This window comes from Ceratotherium simum, chromosome 1 (genome assembly GCF_057802395.1).
Source record: "Ceratotherium simum simum isolate JZ-2026a chromosome 1, ASM5780239v1, whole genome shotgun sequence".
Lineage (NCBI taxonomy): Eukaryota > Metazoa > Chordata > Mammalia > Perissodactyla > Rhinocerotidae > Ceratotherium > Ceratotherium simum.
The window spans coordinates 55,513,521-55,540,260 of NC_141900.1; the positions used below are offsets into that span (position 1 = coordinate 55,513,521).

Consider the following 26,740-nt stretch of genomic DNA (forward strand, 5'->3'; position numbering starts at 1 on the left):
GTGTCAACACTTTTAAAAGTTCATGTCTATTATTTGTTTTTGTCATTATATCTCCTTTTGAGTCACCAAAGTCAAGTGTTGCTATCCTCATTTTACAGAAGAGAAAATTCAGTCCAATTAGACAAGTATAATGGAAGTCATTTAAGATTGCCAGGCAGGACTGTGTATTCAAAAGTATTTCCCACATTGGCTGCCATTGTACTCAATGCTCTACGATAAAGATTTATTTCTTTGGCTAATGATCTAAGTCTCCTATTGCTTCTTATTAAATTTGTGAGTACTCGTAAGAGGGGTTTATAACCCAAGCAAACTGTCAGGTACCATCTTATCAGAGTTTGTCTGCGAGTTGGCAGAGAGCGTTATTGCTTTCAAAGCAAGGCATCCATGGGGAGCATTCTAGGCACAAACTCCATCTTCAGGCAACTGTTTAGATTGAACCCTAACTGGAGCTGCTGCTTAACTAGCAGCAGTCACATGACTACGTTCGCAAGTGAGCCAGCCAGACCCAGAATCCCTGGTCTCCTGAGTCCAGAGCTTTTGTCTCTATATGACTTGGCCACTGCCTTGGGGTCACTCTAGTCTGAACCCATCATCTTGGCACTCCTGGGATGCTTACAGTGCCTGAGGATGTACAGCAAACCAGGACAGACCCAGAGAAATAGCTAGAGAGCTCTCAAACTCCATCTGGTGCAAGGATTCATGTTCTTTTGAAGTTTGTTCCCTTACTCTGTAAATACTTGGACTTGAAGCATGTGTTACTGGGATGGAATCATTTGCAGTAAATAGGAGAATCACCAGGAGAAGCTACTTAAGTCTCCCTACTGGAAGACAGAAGTATCAACCAGGAATGTGTTCCAAATCCCTGGGACAGACGCAAGTGTGGCTTGGGGGGTCCTTTCTTGGTAGTGATACCTAGATGACATTGGATGCAGACAGCACACTCTCTGAGTGCCATATAACCAAGATTGCTTTGCCCACACACCACAAAGGCCCTGGGAAACCCTGTGTCAGAGCCAAACAGCTGTAACTCTTCAGGCCTTTCAAAGCATTTCTAAAGCCCGGAAGGGCAATGTATTATCTGTATTTACCCAGCACAGTGAAGACAAAAACCACACTCATGAATATTTTCAGCAATTGGGACTGTCAGAAGAGCAAGACACACGACTAAATATATCCAGGCAGTTTCTCTGCACTATTAGGCAGGGCTTGTTTTTCCTTCATTTTGTTCTTGTTTTTAAATCCTAGTACCTTCAAACAGCAGTCACATTGAAGGAAATAACCACTACGATAATAAACATCCCTTCTACACCATGAATTATTATAGAAATTTTTCCTATGTTTATTTTCTCTAGAATTCCTAAATTCTTCTGGAACACACTCCTAGTAAGACTTTCAGTTGGTGGGATCTTTTCTGAAGATTCAGAGATGTGGGTCACCAGCTCACAAAAGAAAGTAGATGCAATTTCCTACGACCATTAAACTCCTCTTTATACTTCTCACATGTGTTAGCTAATCAACCTCTCTAACTAAACTCATCCATCATTTTCTTTTTCAAAAAGAATAAGGATCATTGAACAACATCTAACACATATTAAATGCTCAGTGTCTTAAGTGTTTTACATGCATTATCTCACTGAATTCTCACAACAACTTTCTCAGGTAAACACCATTATTATCATCATCATTATCATCTCCATTTTACAAATGAGGGTACGAAGACATAGCATGTTTTAGTAACTAGCCCAAGGTCCACAGCAGGTAACTAACGGGTGGAATTGGGAATCAAACCAGGATCCATCTAACTGCAGAGCCAGCAAGCATAACCACTGTGCTCTTCAAGCTTGCTTCAGAGGTTGACATCACAAAAGGCACAGCATCTGATAGCAAATAGGGGCAGTTCCCAACTTTTGGTTCTCCAACTTACTAATAACACACATATGGACACTTAACTGCAGAACCTCCCTCCATCCTTAGTCCCCCTACTGTTGACACTTCTGCAAAGGGAGCCCCCATTCCTCGCACCAGAAGACTGCCCCCTTTCACTGATTCCCCTCCCTCCACCATGCCCCTCTCTCTAACTGCAGCCCTGGGGTTGTCCTCTAGGGGCTGGTGAGGAAAGTGCTAAGGTGCCAGTCCTCTCCTGGACCCGCCCTAGTAGGGACCTGCACTATTACCAGCACTGTAGTTTAGTTACATTAAGGATTCCATTGTCCATCCTGCAATCTGCTCTCCAACAGTATGATTTTCCATAGGAAAAAAAGTGTTAGTTTCAAATAACCAACCTACAAATGAGCCCTATCCATTGAAACAGCCTATTGAAGATCATTTTTGCAGTGAAAAATCCTATCTAACCACATCTCTCCAAAGCTAACAGTGAAAACTGTGCTTTGAGGTATGCAGGATGAAGTCAAAGTTTCCTGTTTCACTTTTTACTGTACTTATGTAAATCGACCATTAGTGTACTGTTTCCTAATGCCAGATATTATTAGTCATTTCACTGTTTAATGGCACATTTTGTGAAATCCTCTGCAGTGCAATACCACACAGCATCTGGGTTATCTGTTCTGAATTTCCTTCCAGCCTTCAGCATGTTGAAATGATCTGGTGCTTATTTTCCACTTCTGTTCTTTATTGGCAGCATTTTCATTCTTCATCCCTTTCTTCTCCTTATCTTCTTTTAGGCTAATCTTTGAAATGTCAGCCTTGGTCCACTGAAATGAAAATTTTAAAAAAGGAAATTTGCTATAATTTCTTTGAAGTTGTAAAAGTAATACATGTTATTTATTAAACTTACTAACTTTTTTAGCAATAAAAAAATCATCTTTTGGCCTTCAATCTAATAAATTAATTGGAAAAGAAAATCACATCAGTCATTCTGAAAACGCCTTCTTGCCTAAAACGTAACCCTGCCCTTAGAATGGTAATGCAGCAGTTCTCAAACTTGAGCACACTTCAGAATCACTTGGAAGGCTTGTAAAAACTGGACCCCAAGTTGCTGGACCCCACCTCTGGAGTTTCTGATTTACTAGGTCTGGGGTGGCACCTGAGAACTGGCATTTCTGACAAGTCCCTACCTGAAGTTGATGCCACTGGTCAGAGACCACACTTTGAGAATCGTTGGTATAATAACAGAGCTCAAGAAAACCCCGAGGATCATTTCTGCCTTATTTAAAGCTCTACTGGTTGCAATTTACAAACTCCCACTCGGACTGGCCTGCGAAGAGACTTTATTGGAAGCAGCTGGGGTATCTCCCAGACTCCAAGATAAAGTCGAACCATCAGGCTAGAGAACAGGCAGATTGAGGAACGCAGCAACAGCAGGGAGGGGATCTCTTCTGTGTCTCTCCCTGTCTCTCTTTCTCTCCACTCCCAAATCCAAGTGTTCACCTTGATCTAATCAGCTCCGGCCACAGGTACAGAGTCTCTTAATCCAAAAACAGCACCATGAGGGAGAAAGGTGCAGTTCTCAGAGAAGAACGGTGTGGGTTGGCAAAAGCTCTAAACAGTGTCTACTATATCACATGAACTCACTTTTCAAAAGAGATAACTGTGGTTTAGGGAAAGTAAAACACTTGCCAAGGAGCACGCAGCAAATAAGTGTCAAAGCTGAAGCCCATCTTTTCTTAGGGGGCTGGACATGCGGACCCAAAGCTGGCCTGAAGTGGCAAGTAGAGATTTGTTTCTTAGTCCAGGGAGCCGAATGTTAAATATTCAGGAATTTTGTGGTCAAGTCAACCATTGGTGGCTGGAAATTTGCCTTAGTTGGAGTATTCACACCATGAAAATTGGCTAATGTTACAAACCAGCACTTTTTTTTTTTTCTTTTCAAAGGGCCAGTTTACCAGCACACCATTGCCTAGGGCCATGTGGGGAGAATTTACGATCAATGTAGATGCCATATTTCAGATGAGAGGCAACCCTAGTTTGCACTTTTTTCCAATAGTTGCCATTCCCTACTCTCCATTAGCTGATTGCCCTGGGGCTGCCCGCTAGAACCCACTTTGCATATCCAAGCCCCAACTTCTCTCCGATAATGGCAGGCAGTCGTTCTCTCTGATACTTGTGCACAAAATGAAACCACTGTCTCATAGACTTTGTGCCACTCTTGTTCCCAGATTCAAAGCTGGCTCCTTCCTAACTGTTAAATGGTAGAACTTCAATTACAAAAACAAGACAAGCCTGAGCAAGTGCATATAAGACCAAGAGAAGTGTCCTTAAGAGATTTACTTAAAAAAAAACACACACACACAAAACTAATAAGGCAGCCAATAAGCAAATGCCCCCAGGGATACTGACTTACTGTGTAGTTACTTAAAGAAGGAAACTCGTGTGCAAATTGCCCAAGACGTCTTTCTCCAGCTCCCGTTGTGTGGCTTGGCTGGCAGCTACCTCATTCCCATCAGCAGACAAAGGCTGGGAGAGAAAGAAACCTCCGTGACTGTAAGTGATTCCCCAGGCCCCTGGCCTCTGCCACCTGTCACCGAGCCTGCTGACGCACCTCCACTGTCGTATTGGCAGTGCTCCACGCAGTCTCCTGTCCCACATTTCTTAAGAGGCACAAACTGCATTTACTTTACTGACCACAGACAGCACTGAGGGCTGGGGGTGGGGTGGAGGGTTTCCATCCAATAATGCTTCCTGGGCCAGAGAGGTTAAAACAACACAAAGCAAAGCTCTGGACTTCCAGAGGAATGTCACGGGGGGAGGCGGGGGAGTATTGCCACGGCTGCTGCTGCAGTGACTACAGCATGATTTCCTGGAACATGATGTTGTCGTGAGATTTCCTATGGCAGACCTGGAGTTACCGGTGTGTTCGTTAGAAAAAATATGAGGATGCCAAGACAAATTAAGTCCTGGCACTTACATCTATGAAGATAGAAGCATTTTATAAATTTTGATGCTCTATCTCCTTCCTTTCTTCTTCCTTCTTCTGCCTCCTCGCCCTCCTCCTCTCCCCCACTCAACTACCCCCACCATTTGATAAATAGTCATTGAACCTCCACTGTGAATTTTCACCAATACACTAAACTAGGTACTTTGAGAAACAAAAATGTGCATTGAGGTGACAAGAATACGCTGCATTGATCTAGCACCCTCCCTCTCTAAGATCGGCTTGCCTCATCTTATTCATTGTTTCCTCAACAGTCCATGTTGAGAGCACTCTTCTTAGTGATGCTGAGTATAACGTACTCCCTACCCCTGCAGTCTCCTGGAAGAGCAGATACTGGGAAAACTAATGAGAACCTGGAGAAATACCTGCTACAAAGTGGTACATACAAAGTGCTAAGATCATTGCATCTAGTTGTATTGAATCACAAAGTGCTTTCACTAGGTTAGTGTGTTATATAATGTAATCTTCACAACAATACTAGGAGGTATGCAGAAGAACAACATTGTTCGTTTTTTGGCCTATCTGTCCCTCCTGGACTGGGCGCTCCCTGGGGGAGGGACTTTGTTCCAGAGTCAGAGAATCTTATAGTTGAAGGAATTATAGAAAAGAAACATCCAGCCTAGCACTTGCCTTAACACACAGGGAAACTGAGGTAGGAAGGCAGCATGAGATAGTGACAAAAGCAGGGAATTTTACCTGGCCACCTGGGTTGCTGTCCCAGCTCTCAGCCATATGCCAGACCCATGATTTTGCACATGATCTCTTAATGCCTTGATATCCTCTTCTGTAAAATGGAATCAACACTATTTTCTCTGCCCATCTTAGTGGGACGTTATGAATATTAAATGAAGTAATGATGTGAAAACACTTTGTGAAACATTAAACAGTATTACAAATATGATAGTTCTTTGTTCCTATCTCTCTTAAAGCCTGTGTAACTCTGTAACTAACTTACGTTTAGTTTAAAATGTGGTTGTGTGGGACCAGAGTGTGAGCTCTTTGGAGGCAGGGGACAAGTTGTACTGACATTTGTATCACCAGCACTTAGTACAGTGCCTGATAAAATATCGCTTTAAACATATTTGTTAAACAATGATTACTGGATGTGTAGATAAAACATAAATACAACTTGCCTGAGGGCAGTTCTGAATGTCTCTGGAGCTATTTCAGGGATAACTCAGGACCATGCCCTCTACGGAATTTCTCTGCCATCTCTAATTGAGTTCCTATGATATGACTACATCAGGGCAGGATAGTCCGTGTCCTCACTTCAGCAGAAAGATCACTCGTGTTTCCACCATAGTATTAGGGAGGGTGAGAGTGAAGGCTTGAGATCTCACTCTCAAGAGGGCATTTCCCATTTGCCTTTTGTAAATTCCATTCCAATTATGCTGAGGGTTGGCCAAAGACCTTAGGCTGGTGTCCTGTAGGCAATGCCGCTGGGATGGACTGACCGTCATCGGAATGGAGCCAGTCATTAGAATGGAGCCATGGGGTCTCCAAGAGAAAACAGAGCCACTGAGACAGTCTCTGCTCCAGGTTACAGATCCACTGTTGCGCACAAATCCCTGTTTACATCCAGATGCAGATCTGCTGGCAATTCCAGCTGCTCCTGTGAGACACTCCCTAGAAATGATGTGCTCATCCTCGTCAGCTACTTGATTAAATTAATTCAGAAGTGTTTGTCTGTGAAGTGTTTTCTCTGTCCTGTGCTTGAGTTACTGATGTAGAAGTTCTTCTTAGAGGTGAGAGTTGAAGCCATGAGAGTGAATGCCTTCAGGGAGGGTGTAGAGTAGACTGGAGTGTGGGAGGACACTCACAGCTGGTAATTGGGGTGAGGAAGAGGAACTAGAAAAGAGGAGAGAGAGAAAGTGAGAGAAGGAGCGTGAGGGAGTGACAATGGGAAAGTGATATATCCAACGGGTCATCAAAAAGAACTCGGATGAAAGACCATTAGATGTGGCAATAAAGAGGTCATTAGTAAGATGTGGGAGAAAAGGTTCAGCTGTGTAGTGAGTCAGAAGAACTAGGGGAGCTAGGGGAGATGTATTTGCCCAGGAAAGTGACGCTGTGGTGGCAGTTCACATATTCAAGAATGTGGACAGGAAAGAATTATTAACCTGTAGTGAGAAATGGTGTCAGGATCAAATAAAGGTCTTTTCAATTTGGGCAAATCTCAGCCCACTTGATGATAAGAGGAAAAGAGTCAGAAGGGAGGATGTGAAATAAATATCTCTGCCCTTGATTCCTGGCACAGATCTCCTAAAATCCTTGTAATTTCCTAAGTGATAAGAACACTAGGAACATATTTTGTTCTAATATTTGGTCTTTGACCCTGGTTCCTGACACAGAGCTCCTAAATCCCTTGGAATTTCCTGGGTGATAGGAGTGTCCTTTGTTCTAATGAAGTGACTCTTGGTGGGCTCCTGGATAGCTTCAAGATGGAGGCTGGTCACCAGAAAGACCAAGCCATGTCGAGAAGCTTGGAACTTTTCACTCCACCTCCCATCCTCCAGGAAGGGAAGTGACTAGAGACTGGGTTAATGATCGATCATGCCTATGTGAGGAAGCCTCCATAAAAATCCCAAAAGTATGGGGTTCAGAGACCTTCCAGGTTCATGGAAGTACTGGGAGAGTAGTGTGTGCCCCTTCCCACACACCTTGCCCCTATGTATCTCTTCATCTGGCTGTTAATCTGTATCCCTATTATATTCTTTGTAATAAACTGGTAAACATAAATAAGCACTCCTCTGAATTCTGTGATCCATTTTAGCAAATTATCAAATCCAAGTAAGGGGTTGTGGGAATCCCAATTTACAGCCCATCGGTCAGAGGTACAGGTGACAACCTGGAACTTGAGATAAGCATCTGAAGTGGGGAAAGTCTTGTGGGACTGAGCCCTTAACTTGTGGGATCTGATGCTATCTCCAGGTAGATAGTGTCAGAATTGAATTGAATTATAAGACACCCAGCTGGTGTTGTAGAGGATTGTTTGATGTGTGGAAAACCCACACATCTGGTGTCGGAAGTATTGTGAATGTGTGAGTAAAAGAAGACGAGAGAGGTTTTCCTAGACAGAGGGGAACGTTCCAAAGGAGAGAATGACTAGGAGATCAGGATTTACAGGAAAGGATGGAATTCATATGACCAAGGTCAGAAACCTCTTCCTCCTAGCCTAAAGGAGTGAAATGAGAGTGCAGATAAAGGGCCAGTGAAGTTACATTATCAAAAGCCACTTCCCCCAAAAGACCACAGAAAAACCTGTTAATCAAGCAAAGCTAAGAGAAGGATATTTACAGGATTTGGGGATCTGAGTTCAAATGATTTAAGGTGGGTCTTTTAAGGGGAGATCTGATTGGGATTGAGCAAAATTCAGAACATGGTAGTTTAGTATTGGCGGACACAGCAAGGTGAAGGTCAAGTCTTGGGTAAGTAAACAGTTGTTTAAGTGAACTGTTTGCCCAGGTAAACAATCTACTGTCCTGAGAAGAGAGCTGTTTGACCAGATGAGCAAACTATTTGCCTAGACAGAGCAAATAGGGAAGTTATTTATTGGTTTACAGCTTTTTCTCCCTAGACAAGAATTTCCTGGAAAGAATGGTTGTCATGTTGACAAAAATGGCCTTAGGCTCAGTCCTGACATGTAAGCTCTGTCAATACTCAATATTGAAGGCCTCCTTAAGAGTGAGCATGAACCAGAAACACTACAGTAGTGGTTCCAAACTTTGCTGAACATCGGAATCATCTGAAGATCAAAAAAAATACTGACATCTGGTTCCCACCCCCAAAACATTCTGATTTAGTTGGTATGCAGTGCATGCTGGGCACCCAGGACTTTTAAACACCCCCCAGGTGATTTTAAAATGCAAGGTTTGGGAACCACTTCATTAGAGTTAAAGGAGAAAAATAGGGATGAAGTAATCATTTGAGTGATGCTGTAGGGATATAAGAGAATAAGAATAAAAAATTGATAAGCCAGAGTGTATGACAAGTTGAAATCAGGCAGTACTACTCCGGAATAAGCCTGGTCTGTAGTTCCAACACAGAAGGAATGGAAGGAGGTGGTGATGAAGAAATGCCACAGTGAGAAGATCTAGGGCTGAGGCTGAGTGTGGCAGCTTCAATGGGAGGTTAGATGGAGGGGACTGGGGCACTGAGCATTCTCTGTGGTGATCAGAGTGGGGAGCAAGGACTTGAGAAAAGAGAAGAGCAGACAGCTGAGAGATGTGATCAGAGAGGGAGAAGTCAAAGGTGTGGATTTCAGAAGTGGGGGATCCCCTAAGGGTCTTTAGAAGGAGGAGGCCCAGGATGTGAGGGTGCTGCTTCTCTACAGAGAAGCCTGTGGAGGCCTGAGGCATCATGGAGAAGAAGGAGAAAGATGTGGAGTGATGGAGGATGATGGGGTGGGCTGCATGGGGAGAAGAAAGAACACTGTGAAGAATTGTGGAGGTGCCTGTGAGCAGACAGGAGCTACAGTACCATGGATTTGAAGAGAACAGCATGGATAGATGACGTGGAGTCCAAAAGATGAAGTAGAAAGGAAGACACCTGGGGCCGGCCTCATGGCTTAGCAGTTAAGCGCATGCGCTCCGCTACTGGCAGCCCGGGTTCAGATCCCGGGCGCACACCGACGCACTGCTTGTCCGGCCATGCTGAGGCCGCATCCCACATACAGCAAATAGAAGGATGTGCAACTATGACATACAACTATCTACTGGGGCTTTGGGGAGAAAAAGGGGGAAAAAAAAAAAAAGGAGGAGGATTGGCAATAGATGTTAGCTCAGGGCCGGTCTTCCTCAGCAAAAAGAGGAGGATTGGCATGGATGTCAGCTCAGGGCTGATCTTCCTCAAAAAAAAAAAAAAAAGGAAGACACCTGTATTTTGACAGCCTAGAAATGGTTCTGGGGAGTGAGGAAATCCTACCCCACCCCCTTCACTGCTGAGGAGAAGAAGGGGTTTAAGAGGAGGTGAGGACTGCCTGGGAAAGGGCAGCAGGGGACCTCGGAGACTGAGAGCCAGATTAACCATAGGGCCAAGAGACAGAGGGAAGGCACAAGCGGTTGATTAGAATTAAGGTGGGCTTGTCTCTACAAAGCAGGAGTTTCACAGAGCACAAAGTACATGGGAGATGGTGGGAAGGATGGGAGGACAGGGCTGGGGAGGCGTGGTGAGGTTAGGAGGAGAACTGTAGGAGACAGTGGAGTGAGAACAGAGAATCAGAATGCAGGCTGGGGAGAGGAAGGAGCAGGCGCAGGACAGCACTGGGCTGACTGATAGCTACCTCTCTTTAGGCCAGGAGATCAGTGAACTCAGGCAAGACTGAAGGCATCACCCAGGACCTATCTAGATATTTTTTGATTTTTTAAAAAAATTATTTAATTTTTCAATAGGCGATACATTCAATGATTTAAATATCAAGAAGGGTATTAAAAGCAATGTAGTCAAAAGCCTCCCTTCCACTTCTGCCTCTTAGTCCAGCTCCCACCTCTCCAAGAGCTAACCATTATTATTAGTTTCTCACCTAACATTCAAAGAGTAAAGTTTGTGCATACAAATGTAAGCATAGACCAGTACACGTTCTCCCTTCTATTGACACACTAATGGCATATTATCAGGGCAGCTACTGTTGCACAACTCTAAGGGGTGCCTTTTACATAGGATACAATGTGAACAGTGCCCCCAGAGTTCAACATGGAAGAATTCCATGATATATGCAGTTTTTTCACTCAACAGTATGTCTTGGATATCTTTGCGCATCAGTACTGAAGACAAATCTTTATCCTTTTTTACAGCCACTATTATGCCATGGTGTGGATGTACCATAATTTCTTAAATGTCCTACAATGGACATTTTAGTCATTCCCAAATTATTTATATGCTTTATAAACAGTGGTTAGCATTTCATTTTGCACATGTCCAAGTATATAAATACATTGCTCAAACTGTAGTTAATGGTCAAAGGGTTTCTGCTATAAGTAGATAGGCAAATGTTTTCTGTAAAGGGCCAAACAGTAAATATTTTAGGTTTTGCAGGCCATATGGTCTCTATCTCAATCTCAATTCTGCCATTGTAGTTGTGAATGTAGCCATAGACAATATAGAAATGAATGAGTATGGCTGTGTTCCAATAAAACTTTATTTATGGATACTGAAAATGAATTTCCTATCATTTTCATGTGTTGTGAAATATCATTCATCTCTTGATTTTTGTTTCAACCATTTAAAAATGTAAAAACCATTCTTATCTCGTGGGCTATACAAAGACAGCAGTCCATGGGCTGTAGTTTGTCAACTTCTGGTTTGTGCGGTAGAAATTTTGATAGGTATTACCGAATTGAACTTTATATAGGTTATATCACTTCATACTTCCACCAGCAATGTATAAAAGTTGCTATTTTCCCCTCAGCCTTCTATTCTCATGGTACAAAAATTTAAAGAAAAGAAAAAGTATGACACATAATCTCATTCCCAGGAATATTTACTTTTTTTACATTTGTGTGTCTATTTTTTCAGACCATTTTCCAGACATTTGTATATAGACACGGTTTTAGAAAAACATGATTCATTCAACAAATATTTATTATGTTATGAGTATTACAACGGTCATACGACATATACCATTTTGTAACTTTTTTCACTTAAAGATGGATCATGGAAATTTTGTTCTTAGCCTGTCAGTTCAGACAGTTGAGTAACAAAGTAAAAAATACGATTCAACAAGCAATAATGCAGTTTCTCTTATCCTCTCTGGGCCGCTGCGTCTACCTGTTCTGATAGAGATGCTGATCGAACCAGTGACATAGGTTGACAGAGTAATGTTACAAAGCTAGATGGACCCCACCTCTTTGCTCAACTAAAGAGATAGAGCCACTTGTCCAACAAGTATTTATTGAGGACCTACTGTGTAACAGACTCTGTTCCAAATGCTGGGAATGTAGCAGGAAAAAGGCTGGGCAAGTTCCTTGATCTCATGTGGCTCAGTGAAGGAGACAGATAATAGACAAGAGAATCTCAGAGGAGATATGTGTTATGAAGAAAATAAAACCAAGTGATGTGACAGAGATGGCTGGGGAAGCTGCTTTAGACTGGGTGGACAGAAAAGGTCCACTAGGTAGGAGACAAATGAGTTGAGATCTGATTGACAAGAAGGAGCCAGCCAGATAGAGGTCTGGAGAAGAGAATTCTAGGCCAAGGGAATGGCACATCCAATGGACTTGACTGGGTCTAGAATCAGGAAGAGGGCTAGTGAGATGAGCAGAGTGAGAGATGGTATGGCTAAGGCTGGAGAGGTAGACAGCGTCAGTCCATGGACGCCTTGGCAGGCCATGGCATGGAGTTTGGCTTTTATTTAGAAAGCAATGGGAAGTCATTGATGGATTGATGTGATCTGATCTACATTTTTAATGAGATTATTCTATTTTAGTGTTGCCAGATAAAATACAGGATACCCAGTTAAATTTGAATTTCGGGTAAACAACGAATAATTTTTAATATTAAAAATAATTTTTAGGGGCCAGCCAGTGGCATAGCAGTTAAGTTCACATGATCTGCTGTGGTGGCCTGGGATTCGCAGGTTTGGACCCCAGGCACAGACCGACGCACCGCTTATCAAGCCATGCTGTGGCAACTTCCCATATAAAGTAGAGGAAGATGGGCACGGACATTAGCCCAGGGCCAATCTTCCTCAGCAAAAAGAGGAGGATTGGCAACAGATGTTAGTTCAGGGCTAATCTTCCTAACAAAAAAAAAAAAAAAACTTTTTTTCAATAATATTTTATATAGCTAAAAAATTTACTCATTGTTAATCTGAAATTCAAATTTAACTGGGTGTCCTGTTTTTTTTTTTTTTTTTTTTGTGAGGAAGATCAACCCTGAGCTAACATCTGCCAATCCTCCTCTTTTTGGTGAGGAAGACTGGCCCTGGGCTAACATCCATGCCCATTTTCCTCCACCTTATATGGGAGGCCACCACAGCATGGCTTGATAAGCGGTGCGTCGGTGCGTGCCCGGGATCCAGACCAGTGAACCCCGGGCCGCCGCAGAGGAGCATGCTCATTTAACCACTTGCGCCACCAGGCAGGCTCCTGGTGTCTTGTATTTTTATTTGCTAAATCTAGCAACCCTATTCTGGCTGTTGTGGAGACATTGTGGGGGTTAGGGGGGTAGAAGCAGAGCAATCCTTAAGAGGCTTTTTGAGAAATCCAGGAAGCTAGAGTAGTGGCCCTGAGAAAAGTGGGTGGATACAGAATCTATTTTGGAAACAGAGCCAAAAGGCCTTACTGACAGATTGCCGTGGGGTAGGAAGGAAGGTGAGGTATCAAGCATGACTCCTGGGTTTTTAATACCTGGGTGGACAACTGCAGAGAGATTGTGGTTTTCTCTGTGTTTGTTCTACAAAGTCTGCAGATGTGTCACTATAGAGTAAATAATGAAACAAAATAAGAAGCAAAGAGGTTTAAAGCAAGGGTAAGGAACTTCTTTAGAACCAACAACCCTCCATCCCCAACTCCCAAAATCAACTGAAATCAATACACTTAAAGCCAGTTCATTTCTCCTCTTTTTCTTAGAAACACAACTTTAAAATTTTTACTTGGATTAAGAAAAAGAAGGAACATAAAATGTTATTCAATAATTAGAATAAGCACTAATTATATTTTGGCTCCATCCAATGGACAGTTTCCCATTATACGCACAGCAAGGAGTAAATGATAGTAAGGAGAAAGGGGGATGGGGAGTAGAAAGAACCAAGGCAGGATGGAGAGATGCTAAAAGGAACAAGACAGGAGAACAGGTGAGAGGTTCAATGGGGTTGGCTTCTAAACTGCCTAATGGAACATTTTCAGTTGGTTAATCCTAAGGTATTTAAGACACAGGTTTATATTGGCTAACAATAGCAGTTTACTAGTCTGAGGGGTGGGAAAGACTAAATATTTCTTGAGGCTTTACTAGATAAAGTGCTTTACATACGCTTTCTCAATTTTCATAACAACCTGTGGTTTATAGATATGTTTATTCCTGTTTTACAGAAGTTGGTAATTTGCCCAAGGACACAGAGTAAGTGGTTATTGGACTTGGATTTGAATGCAGGTCTGTCATCTGCCTGAATCCCAAGGATGTAGTCTTTCCATTACCCATATTTCTTCACATGGTTTCAAGAGTTTGAATGATATCTATAATGAATTTCTTTGTTGGCTCTTTTCTCCTTTACAGATTCTCTAATTCCAGAGAGAGCCATTCTTTTTTGTTTTTTCTTGTCTCATTGAATATAAATAAGGAAATTGTATGCAGCAGAGAAGTAAATATTTCAGAATAGTTTTGTTTTGGGAACAAAATCTGCCTACAGATTGGGGCTGTTGCTAGATGGGAGTGGTTGATTCATCTTTAGAGGAAAATACCTCTTTTTATTAAAAAGACTTTAAAGAAATTTTTGGTTGTCTAAAATAAGGCCTAGGCTAATTTGCAATGGGGAAAATTGTTAGAAAAGAAGGTGAACTCTATCTTAATAAAGTAAAAAGGAGTCTTCCTTAAGCAGAGAGTTATTGGCTGGATTTCGGGGGAAGAGAAGCGGTTTTTTTTGTTGTTGTTAGTTTGCTTTAATTTATGGATTTTCATTGTCCTATGCAGAGTCTGTGGCCTGGGATTTGGGGATGAGCAAAGACGTGAGTGAAACAATAGTTCCAACAACTAGCCAGAACCCAAGGAAAAAAGGAGAAGAAAGGAGTCATTGTGAAATGGAATCACTCAAGGGGACCATGATATTTGAGAGCTTGATGTTTTTCTGTGGTGTTTTGTAATTCTCTTTGCTATCTTCATCTTTAGGAAACTGATTAACCATTACAGTTTAGGTTGTGTTAGCAATGCCTTAGGGAATGAAGGAGAAACTATCTTCTTGGAGCAAAGCCAGGAGAGAGCAGCAGAAGCCTTCAGAAGCTGTTATGAGGTGGCAAGAAATCACTCTCTGGAGTCCTTTGCTGAAATACTCTGAAAGAGAAAGGATTTCCTGCTATTGTGCAGGATAAAGAATGAGTAATTTAATTTGGTTATTAAAGGAAGGCTGGAAGATGGGGGGTGGTCAGATTACAGTATGTCTGGGAAAATTCTCTTAGCACTAGGTGTCCAAGGCAGGAAATTAGATACAAGATAAAATCCAAGAAGGTCTTGTGGTTGGGTTTCTCCCACAGAAGGAGGAGAAAATCCCTGCATCCCTAGTTATGCAAATAATATGCAAATTAGGGTAATTTCATATTTACTTAGAAACTTTCAGTTACCTCATTTTGGCTTCAGGAGGAGTTGGGACACCAAAAGGGAATGTTTGTCAACAGTCCGGAGTTATTAGATTTCTTTCAGGGGAAACAAAAGGGTAAATTTCTTATCAGACAAATGCCAGGGTTTTAAACAAGTTTTTCAAATGCCTTAATGTCTCCCTTCCACAAAGCATACCGAAAAATAGTTATGAAATGTCAAAATGTGATCCATAGACACAATGGGGCACAAATGGGAAATTCTTTTCTCCCCCATTCGTTTTACTGTACGGTACTTTTTCTCCTACTTCTTGGCTCAACAATGCGAAGGAAGGGCTTGGATTTTTCCCTGAAGATGATTTCTGCTATCATTTCTAGCCATTTCTCTAAGTCTGGGTTTCGACTCTGTCGCTTGGCAGTGCTGTAGAATGCCTGTCTGATGTGATGATATGTGAGGCTGACAGCATCAAACAAATGGACCAGCTGCTTCCACAGCTGCATCGTGTGACATACCCGCTAGTGCCCAGGCAGCATAGGGGAGACCCACCTGGAATGCCTGTCAGCAACAAAAGGTGCCCTGGGGGGCTGGGAAAGGAATCAGAGAACCACTATTTCTCCAAAGACAATCTACGATTGGGCAAAATCTGCATTGGATCAAATTAAAAATCTTTTCTGAAGGTTAGCTGACCTGATTAGGAGTTAGGCATCTCTCCTTCTCTTAGCAGAAGACTGTGGAATATGTCTTCTAGCAATAGGGATATTTTACCATTTTAGAGTAGGACTGTCTCATAAAGGACATCTGTTCTGCTGCTCACAGTTCTCCCAATAACTACCAGAAAAGGGTCACGGTTAGAACAAACTTGGCCACTGGTCTTCAGTTTTAAAGCATGGTCCTGGGCCGCCCCGTGGCTTAGCGGTTAAGTGCGCACGCTCCGCTACTGGCAGCCCGGTTCGGATCTCGGGTGCGCACTGATGCCCGGCTTCTCCGGCCATGCTGAGGCCACGTCCCACATACAGCAACTAGAAGGATGTGCAACTATGACATACAACTGTCTACTGGGGCTTTGGGGGGGGAAATAAAATAAAGTTTAAATAAATAAATAAATAAATAAATAAATAAATAAATAAATAAATAAAGCTTGGTCCTAATGAGGCGACAATTTCAAGACCTGCATTAACTAAACTAAGTTAACCAGATTTTTCTGAGTGTCTCCTTATTTCTATTAAAGGCATCACCATTACTCTACCTGCTGGCTTCAAAGCCTTCATATCATCTGTATCTTCCCTCCTTCTCCTCTTTGCTCTGTCTCCCCACTTCTCCGTGTCTCTGTCTTTCTCTGTCTCTATCTCTGTCCCTCTCCCCCACTTCTCTGTCCTTTCTCCCCAATCTCCTGCTCCCTCATCCCTTTTCAACATGTGTCTTTCAAACTTTTTCTTTCCTTTCTTCATTCCTACCCCTGCAACCATCCCAGGTAAAGTGCTATCAGTTCTCCTCCTGCAGTCTCTCAAATCTTCACTCTACCTCCACTCCCAACCCTAGTTCCAGGTCCAGGTGGTCCCTTACCCTTCCTGTGCACGACAAACCTGGTTTTCTTGGCTTCTGGTCTATTTTCAAAATATTTAATGCTACATGCAGCTGCCAAATTATTTTCCCTACAACAATAATCTAACCATGACATTGCCCTGCTCAAAAACTTTCAAGGGTTCCCCATTTCCTATGATGCAAAGTCCAAGTTCTAAGCCTGATATTCCAGGCCCAAGATGTGGTCTTGTCCTGTCCATCTTTAGCAGCTCTAGCTATCCCTATCTTCCTTTAGGCACACACTGCTTCTGCCAAAATGCCACTTACCAACCTGGACTTTTCCTCAAGCTGTTTCCTCTGCCTGAAGCCCCCTTACCCAATTCCTCTATCTTCACACATACAGAACCACCAGGCCTAGCTCAAGCTTGACCTGGTCTACGTAGCCTTCCCTGATACCTCTAGCTAGTCTTTCTTCTCATGCACATAACGAGGTCACCCTAACAATAATAAATCAGGTGCTGCTGGTTCTGTCCCACATGCATATATAGGGACCTCAGCCCCTCTTTTAAGTTCCATTCTACAAGTGTTTCTAGAAGTTCCCAGAGTGCCTCACATGTATTCACTGAACAAGGACACTTCTTTCAGACTGTCCCATTGCTCTGTCATCTTCCCCCAAGCATCTGCTGAGCACTACTTCTCCTGCCACAGCTAGGGTACTGGAGCCCCTACCATGTCAAAGTTGTATGGTTTTCTGTGGTAAGTTGTAGAAAGAACATATGACTTCTCCTTACTGAGGAGTTGGAATCCACTCTATTAGAGAGGTCCCAGAAGAATGCTGTTGATGCCCTAATTGTCCTTGAGGTACTCCTCAAATGTATCCTATGGATCCACAGGATTCAGATCTTAGGTAAATGTACACAGGATATTGTGCTGTACTTGGAATTGACCTTCCTGCCAAAATGACAGCATCCTCAGTGAGTTCAGCATGCTTCATCTTCTCTTAAGAGCTCCATCAGCCTCTAATACAAGTGGATAAGGGGCTGGCCTGCTCATATATTTTACAGAAAATGTATCCTTAATGAGTCACTATTATTGTTGGGAATGTATCATATCCCTCAGGTGTATTGGGGCAGAAAAATGGTTAAGACACACTGATTACATGAACTGCACTGTCCAACGTGGGACTACTGGCCATGTGGCTACCGAGCACTTGAAATGTGGCTGGTCCCAATTGAGATGTGCTGTGAGTACAAAATACACTCTAGATTTTGAAGATTTAATCCTCCAAAAAGATAATATAATAAGTCATTAATAACTTTTGTAATACTGATTACATGTTGAAATGATAATACAGTCATGCGTTGCCTAACGATAGGGATACATTCTGAGAAATGTGTGGTTAGGTGATATTGTCATTGTGTGAACATCATAGAGTGTACTTACACAAACCTAGATGATATGGCCAACTACACACTTAAGCTATACGGTACTAATCTTACGGGACCACCATCGTATATGTGATCCGTCGTTGACGGAAACATCGTTACGCAGTACATGACTATATTTTGGATCTATTGGGTCAAATAACATGTAATTAAAATTGATTTCACCTGTTTCTTTTTACTTTCTTAATATGGCTTCTAGAAAACTTAAAATTACGTATGCGGCTCACATTTGTAGCTCTTATTAAATGTCTATTGCACAGAGCTACTCTGGAGCAGTGGTTTTCTAGAGCAGCAGCAGCAGCACCTGGGAACTCCTTAGAAATGCAAATCCTCAGGCCCTACCCAAGACCTACTGAATCAGAAACTCTGGTAGGGCCCAGCAATCTGTGTTTAACGAGCTTTCCAGGTAATCCTGATTCACACTGAAGTTTGAGTGCCACTGCTGAGGAAGGTAATCTCCAAGGCACGGAAAATGAGATCCGGAGCATAATAGGATTTCCAAAAGTTTTGTTTAATGATTTATTCTTGATGGTCCCCTTTAAGCTCAAGATTCTTCTGTAAGTCTGTCAGTCAGTCAATGAACAGTAAAGTAAATACTCCCAGTGGTGGAAAAACAGCTTGCTGGTGACTTCAAAAGTTGTCACTACCAGCCAGGAAGAATTGCAAGTCTTTATCAGGACACCTTTAAAAATTCCAGAAATGTAATGAATACAATAGATATGCCAGAAGCAAGAGATAGTCAGTCATGAAATCAACATAGAGAAAAATAAAAACATGCTAAGTTATAAAACAGATCTGGGTGCCAAGCCAGGCTGACTGTCCAAGATGCTTTGCAGTGGAGTAACTCTGGATCTGAATACCTGCCTCCTCCCATACCTGTACCTCGTTGGACAAAAATGGCCACAGCCTCAGTCCCTCCTGCACAGCCACCAAAATGTCTTGATTACCTGGGCTTTCTCGGATACAGCTCTCAAGAGCCTGCAGTCCTTGCATATCTCAACTTGACCTTTTTAGACATCCTGAAATTCACCACAAGATTTATTCCTCGTATCAACATAAGCCATTATGAAGATTCATTAGTTCATGACAGTGCTTGAGGAACACTACCATAAAATATGCCAGGCACATGACAAAGCATGTCTTACTGAAGTGTGGGTGATAAGTTTTATGGAGCAGAAGGAAAACTATTACAGCAGACTTGCTTCGGACACTATGTTCAACCAGCAGTCTCTCAGGAACTGATACTATGTTTAACATATTTAGTGGTTTTAAAAGTATCATCTATTACTTATAAAATGTAATTCATGCCAATTTTTTAAAAAATTAAACAATACAGAAGTGGATAGAGTAGAATACGACAGTTTTCTTCCCTGATTCAATTCTGTCTCTAGACTATTCTGGATTTTAAAATACAGATAGAATATAGATACATACAAGTAGATATACTTTTTACATGAGATCATATGTGCTTCCAATTTTATAACTTGCCTTTTCCACTCATCAGTATATTGTGGACAACTTTCAATGCCATATGTGTAGATTTACCTTTTTCTGTTTAATAGTTGCACAGTATTGTATGAATAGTTTATTTAACCATAGTTTATTTCAACAGCAGTGCCTGAAACATAGAAAGCTCTCAACAAGTATTTGCTATTATTATTTATAGTCATACAAATTTTTCCATATCTCCTTATTTATACTTTCTCATTCCTAAAACTATTTATTTGTAGTTTCTCTTATTTTAATGTAAAAAATTCCAGAAATGTGTATATTTTAAAAGGTAAACTCTAGCTTTTATTTATCAAGTCAACATTTTTATTTTTGTCTTTATTACTATGTTCTATCTTCTTTGGGTTACTTTTGATGCTCTTACTTGCCTCCTTAGTGCAGTAGGCAGCACATCAGTCTCATAATTTTGATGCTCTTCTTACAGCTTCTAGAAATTAAATATGTAGTTATGTTTATTTTTTTCTCTTGTTGTCTAAAAAGGCATTCTAAAGCTATCTAAGAAAAGTATTTTAATGTGGCTTTGGCTGCACCCCTGTGTTTTAATATATAGTAGTCTCACTATCAGTTTATTTAAATAAATCTTAATTTCAGTTTTGAGTTTCTTTTGATTCAAGAATTATTTAGAATAATTTTTTTATATTTCCAAATATAAATAATTTTATTGTTACTGCTAAGGTTGAGTTTTATTGCATTGTGTTTGAGGAATGTGGCCCGTATGCTTTCTATTTTTAAGAAACCACTGAGTTTTAATTTGTCATAGAAACGGCATTTCTCTTACCACATGTGTTTTTATTGTGCTGATGAGATATAATGCAACCCATTAATCAGAGAACACGATGCAGTACATGACTGCTGTTGTTTATAATGAGTTTGCCATCTGGAAGAGGCTCTGTGCATACAGGAAACGAACCATTGCTTGCTCCATGCTGGAATGCACATCTTCTTTGCAAGGTAAGCTGCTCAGCTAGAATCACAATCTCACGTTTACTGTTAATGTTTGCAAACTGTGATACCAGCAAACTGCAAGTTCAGTATCAGAGATGATAGCTGTGACTGAGAAATTCCCACTGTGTAAACTGAAGGGCAAATGAGAACATGCTACGCTTTTTTGGGCCAGTTTTGATCAACCAACTTATTACTTTTTGTTGGCAATAATATCCTCAGCTGATGACCCTGCCTTATATTCTAGAGCTGCATGCCAATAGAGTAGCCACTAGATACACATGACTATTTACATTTAAATTAATTAAAATTAAATAAAATTCAAAATGCAGCTCCTCAATTGCACTAGGCACTGTGTTCAACAGCCATATGTGGCTAGCGGCTGTTGTATTGGACAATGCAGATATAAAACTTTTCTATTACTGCAAAATATTCTATTAGATAAGACAGCTCTAGAGGTAAAAATAGATAGTGTGATGGTCTTTTGATGTGTCCACTTGGCTAGGCTACTGTCCACAGCTATTCAATGAAACACTAATCTAGGGGTTGCTATGGAGGTATTTAGCAGATGTGATTAAAATCCATAATCAGTTGACTTTTACTAAGGGAGATTATCCTAGATATTTTGGGTAGGCTGATTCAATCAATGGGAAGGCCTTAAGAATAGAACTGAGGGTTCCCTGATTAAGAAGAAAGTCTGTCTGTGTATGTTTCAGCCCATGCCTGAGAGTTCCTGCCTGCCCTTCCCCATGGCCTGCCATGTGGATTTTGGAGTTGTCCTACATATATATATATACATATATATATATACATATATATATATACATATATATATATATATATATACATATATACATATATATATACACATATATATATATATATATATATATATGTATATATATATATATATATATATATAAAATCTCCTACCGAATCTGCTTATCTAGTTCAACCCTGACTAATATAGACAGGAACTCTCTCATCTGCACAATCCCAAACTACAAACAGATCTGCCCCAAATTCATCTTCACCTGTTCTCCCTTCTCACAACTGAGGAAATAGCCTTCCTCCTTTTAACAGCCTGTCTTTCCACAGTACTCTGGGTCCCATCTCCTCTCACCTTCTCAAATGCCTTGCTCCATTAGTTATCCCTTCCCTCTTCTGTGTCTTCATCTTTCCTTTTCTACTGGATCCTTCCCACCATGCTCTAGTATGAGTTGAAAGCTTGCATACAGGTAGGTGGTTTATCTAGAAGTGATCCCAGCACAGGGAAGAGAGGCAAAACAGGGAAAGAAGTAAAGCCAATACATAGATGCAGATTTTCTTTTACCACCTTTAAAGCCACCTGATGTTCATCCCATGGGTCCTTCTGAGTAGACATATGAAATGTGTGTCAAAATCATCCACCCCAGGGAGGAAAGGGGAAAGCATTTATCCATCAGCTCCCATTGTCCTCTGGTCAATGTTCATCCTTGGATGTTATCTCCCCTGGCTTCTGAGTTGCACAGGCATGAATGCCAAAAAGTTCCCTCAGGTTTTCCCAGCTATAAAGCAAAGAAGCCCCAAAGTAGGAGGGGCCCAAGGCAAGGCATTGTCAAGTTAAACCTTCGGGAAGTTGATTGACTGCTGCTCAGAGCTTACCAAGACAGTGGCTAGGGTAAAAAGTGGAGCCAAGATTTAAAGTGACACACAAGAGGTGTCCAAAACAGGCCCCCTCCATATACTAACCCCTCATATCTCCCCATAGTCACACTTCTTGGAAGACGTGTACATATGTTACCTCTACTCCTTCACCTCCTATTCACAATTAATTCTACTGTAAACTGGCTTTGTCCCTCCTTTTTCCCCCAAACTGTACTTCTCAAGGTCATAATAATATTCATGTTGCCAAATTTAATGGACATTTCTCAGTCTTATTTTATTTAATATCTCAGCATCATTCAACACAGTTAGCAACCACTTCTCAAAATATTCTCTTCTCTTGACTTTAATGGCACCACACTTCTAGGATTTTCTCCTAGACTCTCCTTCTCAGTGTCCTTTTTTGGCTCTTCCTTTTCTAACGTTGGATATCCTCAGGGCTTCATCCTGGGGCCTCTTCTCTTCCCACTATATACTTTCTCTCTTGCTTAACTCATGGATTCTAACAAATTTAAACATGTTTTCTGTTCTTTATATTCCCACATTTATTTATCCAATCTTGATTGCTCTTTCAGCTCTAGACCCATATAAGCAACTGTAACACAACTACACAGGAAGTTTTACACGTCCAAAATGGAACTCCTGATCTTTTCTTTGTTTTTTTTTCTTCTTTTTGTGAGGAAGATCAGCCCTGAGCCAAGATCCATGCCAATCCTCCTCTTTTTGCTGAGGAAGACTGGTCCTGGGCTAACATCCGTGCCCATCTTCCTCCACTTTATGCGGGACACTGCCACAGCATGGCTTGACGGTGGTGCTTTGGTGCGTGCCCAGGATCCGAACCCGGGCTGCCAGCAGTGGAGCGTGCGCACTTAACCGCTACACCACGGGGCTGGCCCCCTGATCTTTTCTTGAGAATGTGATCTTCTGCCAGACTGTCCCATTCAGTAAACGGTACCAACATTGATCTAATTGCTCAACCCAGAAACCTAGGAGTAATCCTTGATTCCACCTTTCTCTCATCATCCAACGTAATACCAAGATCTAATTATTCTACCATTAGAATATCTCTCAAACCCACCCACTTCTCTACATCTCCACTACCTCTATCTTGTCCAAGCCACCTCTCACCCCAATTCCTGAAAAACCTCTTAATAGTTCTTCCTGCACCCATTCTTGTTCCTATTCCAACCCTTTTTCCTTACAGCAGTAAAAGACATAGTCTTTTTTTTTAATTGATGTTTTAATAGTTTATAACATTGTGAAATTTTTGGTTGTACATTTTTGTTTGTCCATCACCACATATATGTCTCCCTTCACCCCTTGTGCCCACCCTCCACCCCCATGGCCCCTGGTAACCACAATACCGTTTTCTCTGTCCATGTGTTGGTTTATATTCCACATATAAGTAAGATCATACAGTGTTTGTCTTTCTCTTTCTGGCTTATTTCACTTAACATAATACCCTCCGGGCCCGTCCATGTTGTTGCAAATGGGACGATTTTAAAGACATAGTCTTATAATGTCAATTAAATCATTTTACTTCCCGGCTCAAAACCCTTCAACACACGCCAATTGTCTGTGGGTTAACATCTAAGATTAGTAACAAGAACTAAAGGCCTGTAATGGCCTGGCCTCCACATGTTTCTCCAGCTCCATCTTGTACCCCGGTCCCCTTCCCTCATATGTGCATCCATATCAACCTCCTTTGATTTTCTCATAGATACCAGGCCCTTTTTCTCTTTGGGTCTGTTGTACATGCTATTCCTGCAGACCGAAATACTCTTCTCCCAGCTTCTCCTGAGGATATACTGTTCTTTAGGTCTCAACTCAATGTCACTTTGTCAAAGAGGCCTACTCTGGTCTACCTCTTTATAATCTAGTAACTTGTGTTTTTTCTTCAAGGAATTCATCACAGTTTGTACCCATATATTTATTTATGTGATTATTTGTTTTTGTCTGTCTCCCCATTTCACTGGGGGAGGAACAACATCTATGCTATTCTTTAGAGTATCTTCAGTGCCTAGCCCAGTGGCTGAGACTCAAAAAACATCATTAACTGAGTAAGTGAAGGGAAGAAAAGAAGGAAGAGGGAAGGAATAAATTACTGTATTAAAATCTTGTAAGGAAATTACATTTTATTGTGAGTTTGAAATACTCTAGCCTCAACCCCATCTTCCCCATTGAAATAACTGTGTACAAACACAGTTCTTGCTGTGTGGACATCTAGTCTGTTCCTTCTAACCTCTTTGTCCACCACATTTTGCCTTCCCATTCTCCAGCAATGGATACTCAGATTGCTTCCAACTGTCCCATCATCATAAACAATAGCCAATGTTTAAAATGCTACTTTTGAAATGTCTCAATATGCTTTTAATAAACCTGAGTTATAGTGAGTCATAAACTACCAGAGAATTTTGAAGGATATCTTTCATAATGACTTAAGTACCTAAATTTGGTATTTCCTGCAATCTCCAAAATATGATATTTACAGGCCTTTAGAAAAAAATACAAGCATTAAAAAAAAGGTATATCATCTCCAATATGGTGGATGACAAAATAAATTGAATAAATATGTAGGCTGAGGTAGGAACTTGAACAACTGAAGAAACACCATAACCAGGATGGCTCCTTCTCATTGAATAACGTACCCTCAAAGAGAAATAGAGGAGAGAGCATAGGCAGTCACATTAAACATTTACCTAATTTCTCAAGCCAGAAACCTAGGAGTTATCCTTGATTCATACATAATATTATTATTTCATCATCTGGGGAAAATTCTAGTCATTTAACATTTCTGTCTTGACGTTATTACTACTTTAATTCATACAACCTCTGAACTATGATGATTGGCAGGCTTAAAATGAAAACAGCTATAAAATTATCAGGGAATTTTGGCTTTCTGTCAGTTCTACAGATATGCGGACATTTTGCAATAGTTGTTTCCAGATTTCACTCTATGTGTCCCTCACTTTGCCCAAATCCTCTCTCAATCCCTTCCATTTCATTCTTCACACAGCAGCCAGAATGATCATTTTAAAGCATGAATTTGATTCTGTTACACTACTGCTTAAAAAGCCCTTGATGGCTTCTCAGCAAAAATCTGTAACCTGCTCACAAGGGTCGGCCCTGCCTTCTGTCCCATCTGCCTCCCACCCTGCTCCTCATCTATCTCTGCTTTCCCAAGGCACACTAGACTTAAAGTTCCTCAAAGGCACCAGAGCCCAGTACGCCCCGCTCTCTCTGCCCGGAAGGCTCTTGATTTCTCCTTTCTGACACTCCCACTCCCAGCCTTCTGATCTCAGAGCAAGCATCAGTTCCTCAAGGAAAGTCTCCCCTGGCTTCCCATTAACTATGCTCATAGACTCTCATACATCTTCTTTGGAGCACTTAAAACAGTTGTACATTACATACAGCTCTGTGAGGCTCTTGTTTCCGATAATCCTTGCTAGACCAGAGGATCCAAGATCAGGGCTTGTCTAATGTGGCTCACCATTGTGCTCATGGCCCCTAGTAGAAATCAGCATAGAATCAGTACTCAGAAAATATTTTAAATGAATAATCAGGTAATTCATATTTTTAAATAAACTGTTCTATTCACTGTGACCAAAGCCCAATTCCAGTTGAAAAATCTTTGTGAACTACTTATAATTACGGCCTGAGCTTTACAGTTTCTGATTGGTTGCGTTCTCTTTTTCTTCACACAGAGATTTGGGTTTGTAGAGTTGTTACCGGATGCGTAGTGTGGGGAGAGGATAGTGAGGGATTGGTGATAACAGCCAAACTGGAGGACCAGGCAAGAGACTATCATCTCAGTGAGAGTGAATCCCCTGAACAGTGGATGTTAGAGGGGAGCTGAGAATTTCAGTCACTACTATGTTCATCCAAGTGGGTCTCTAGTTCAAATGTCAGAAAACCAGGACTGGATTGATATTTCAGTGTATAACCATTTGGGTTGCTGTGTAGTTTATGAACACTGGGAACAGCCCAAAAGAGGCGGGCCGACCACAAGTGGTCTTGTCTGCATAATGCAACCCTGCACTTCTATCCAGAGCTGATTGATCCACAGTTAGATCTGAGTTGGTCAAATTCTCTCTCTCCTGGGAATTTGAAATCAGGAATAGAAAAATAAGGAGATTGGGAATTACTGGTTAAGTTCATGTATTGGCAGTGGACCCTAGAGCCATTTCTGTACGTGATTGTTTAACTCTTGATTCTGTAAGATGTCTCTGTGACCTTCCAATAAATTTCCCCTTCTTTTTCGCATCCAGTCAGAGCTGGTTTCTGTTATTAGCAACTCAAAGAGCCCCTTAACTACAAATATAGAGAAGATACCTCTGTGCAGGTGGTAGCTGAAACTACAAATGTGGTGAGGCCATTTTACAAATTACAGGAGAGAGAATAAGGGAGAGAGGGAGATTGCATGTAAGAGAACAAGAATGAAAGAAAGAAATAGGGAGAAAATGTGAGTAAGAAAGAGAGAAGGGGCGAGGGCAAGATGAGAGTGAAAGCCAGAGTGTGAAAGGTGTGAAGAGCAAGAGAGAGCAAG

The 26,740-nt window shown here is 41.4% G+C and overlaps 1 long non-coding RNA gene across 1 annotated transcript; it reads right to left on the reverse strand.

Moving 5' to 3' along the window:
- On the reverse strand, positions 1-25,703 carry LOC147918206 (uncharacterized). The gene is made up of 3 exons (XR_015553190.1): positions 25,606-25,703; positions 4,301-4,413; positions 1-2,711 (listed from the first exon to the last, which is right to left on the reverse strand). It is a non-coding gene; the product is annotated as an uncharacterized LOC147918206 (long non-coding RNA).
- Between the last annotated feature and the right edge of the window lie 1,037 nt (positions 25,704-26,740).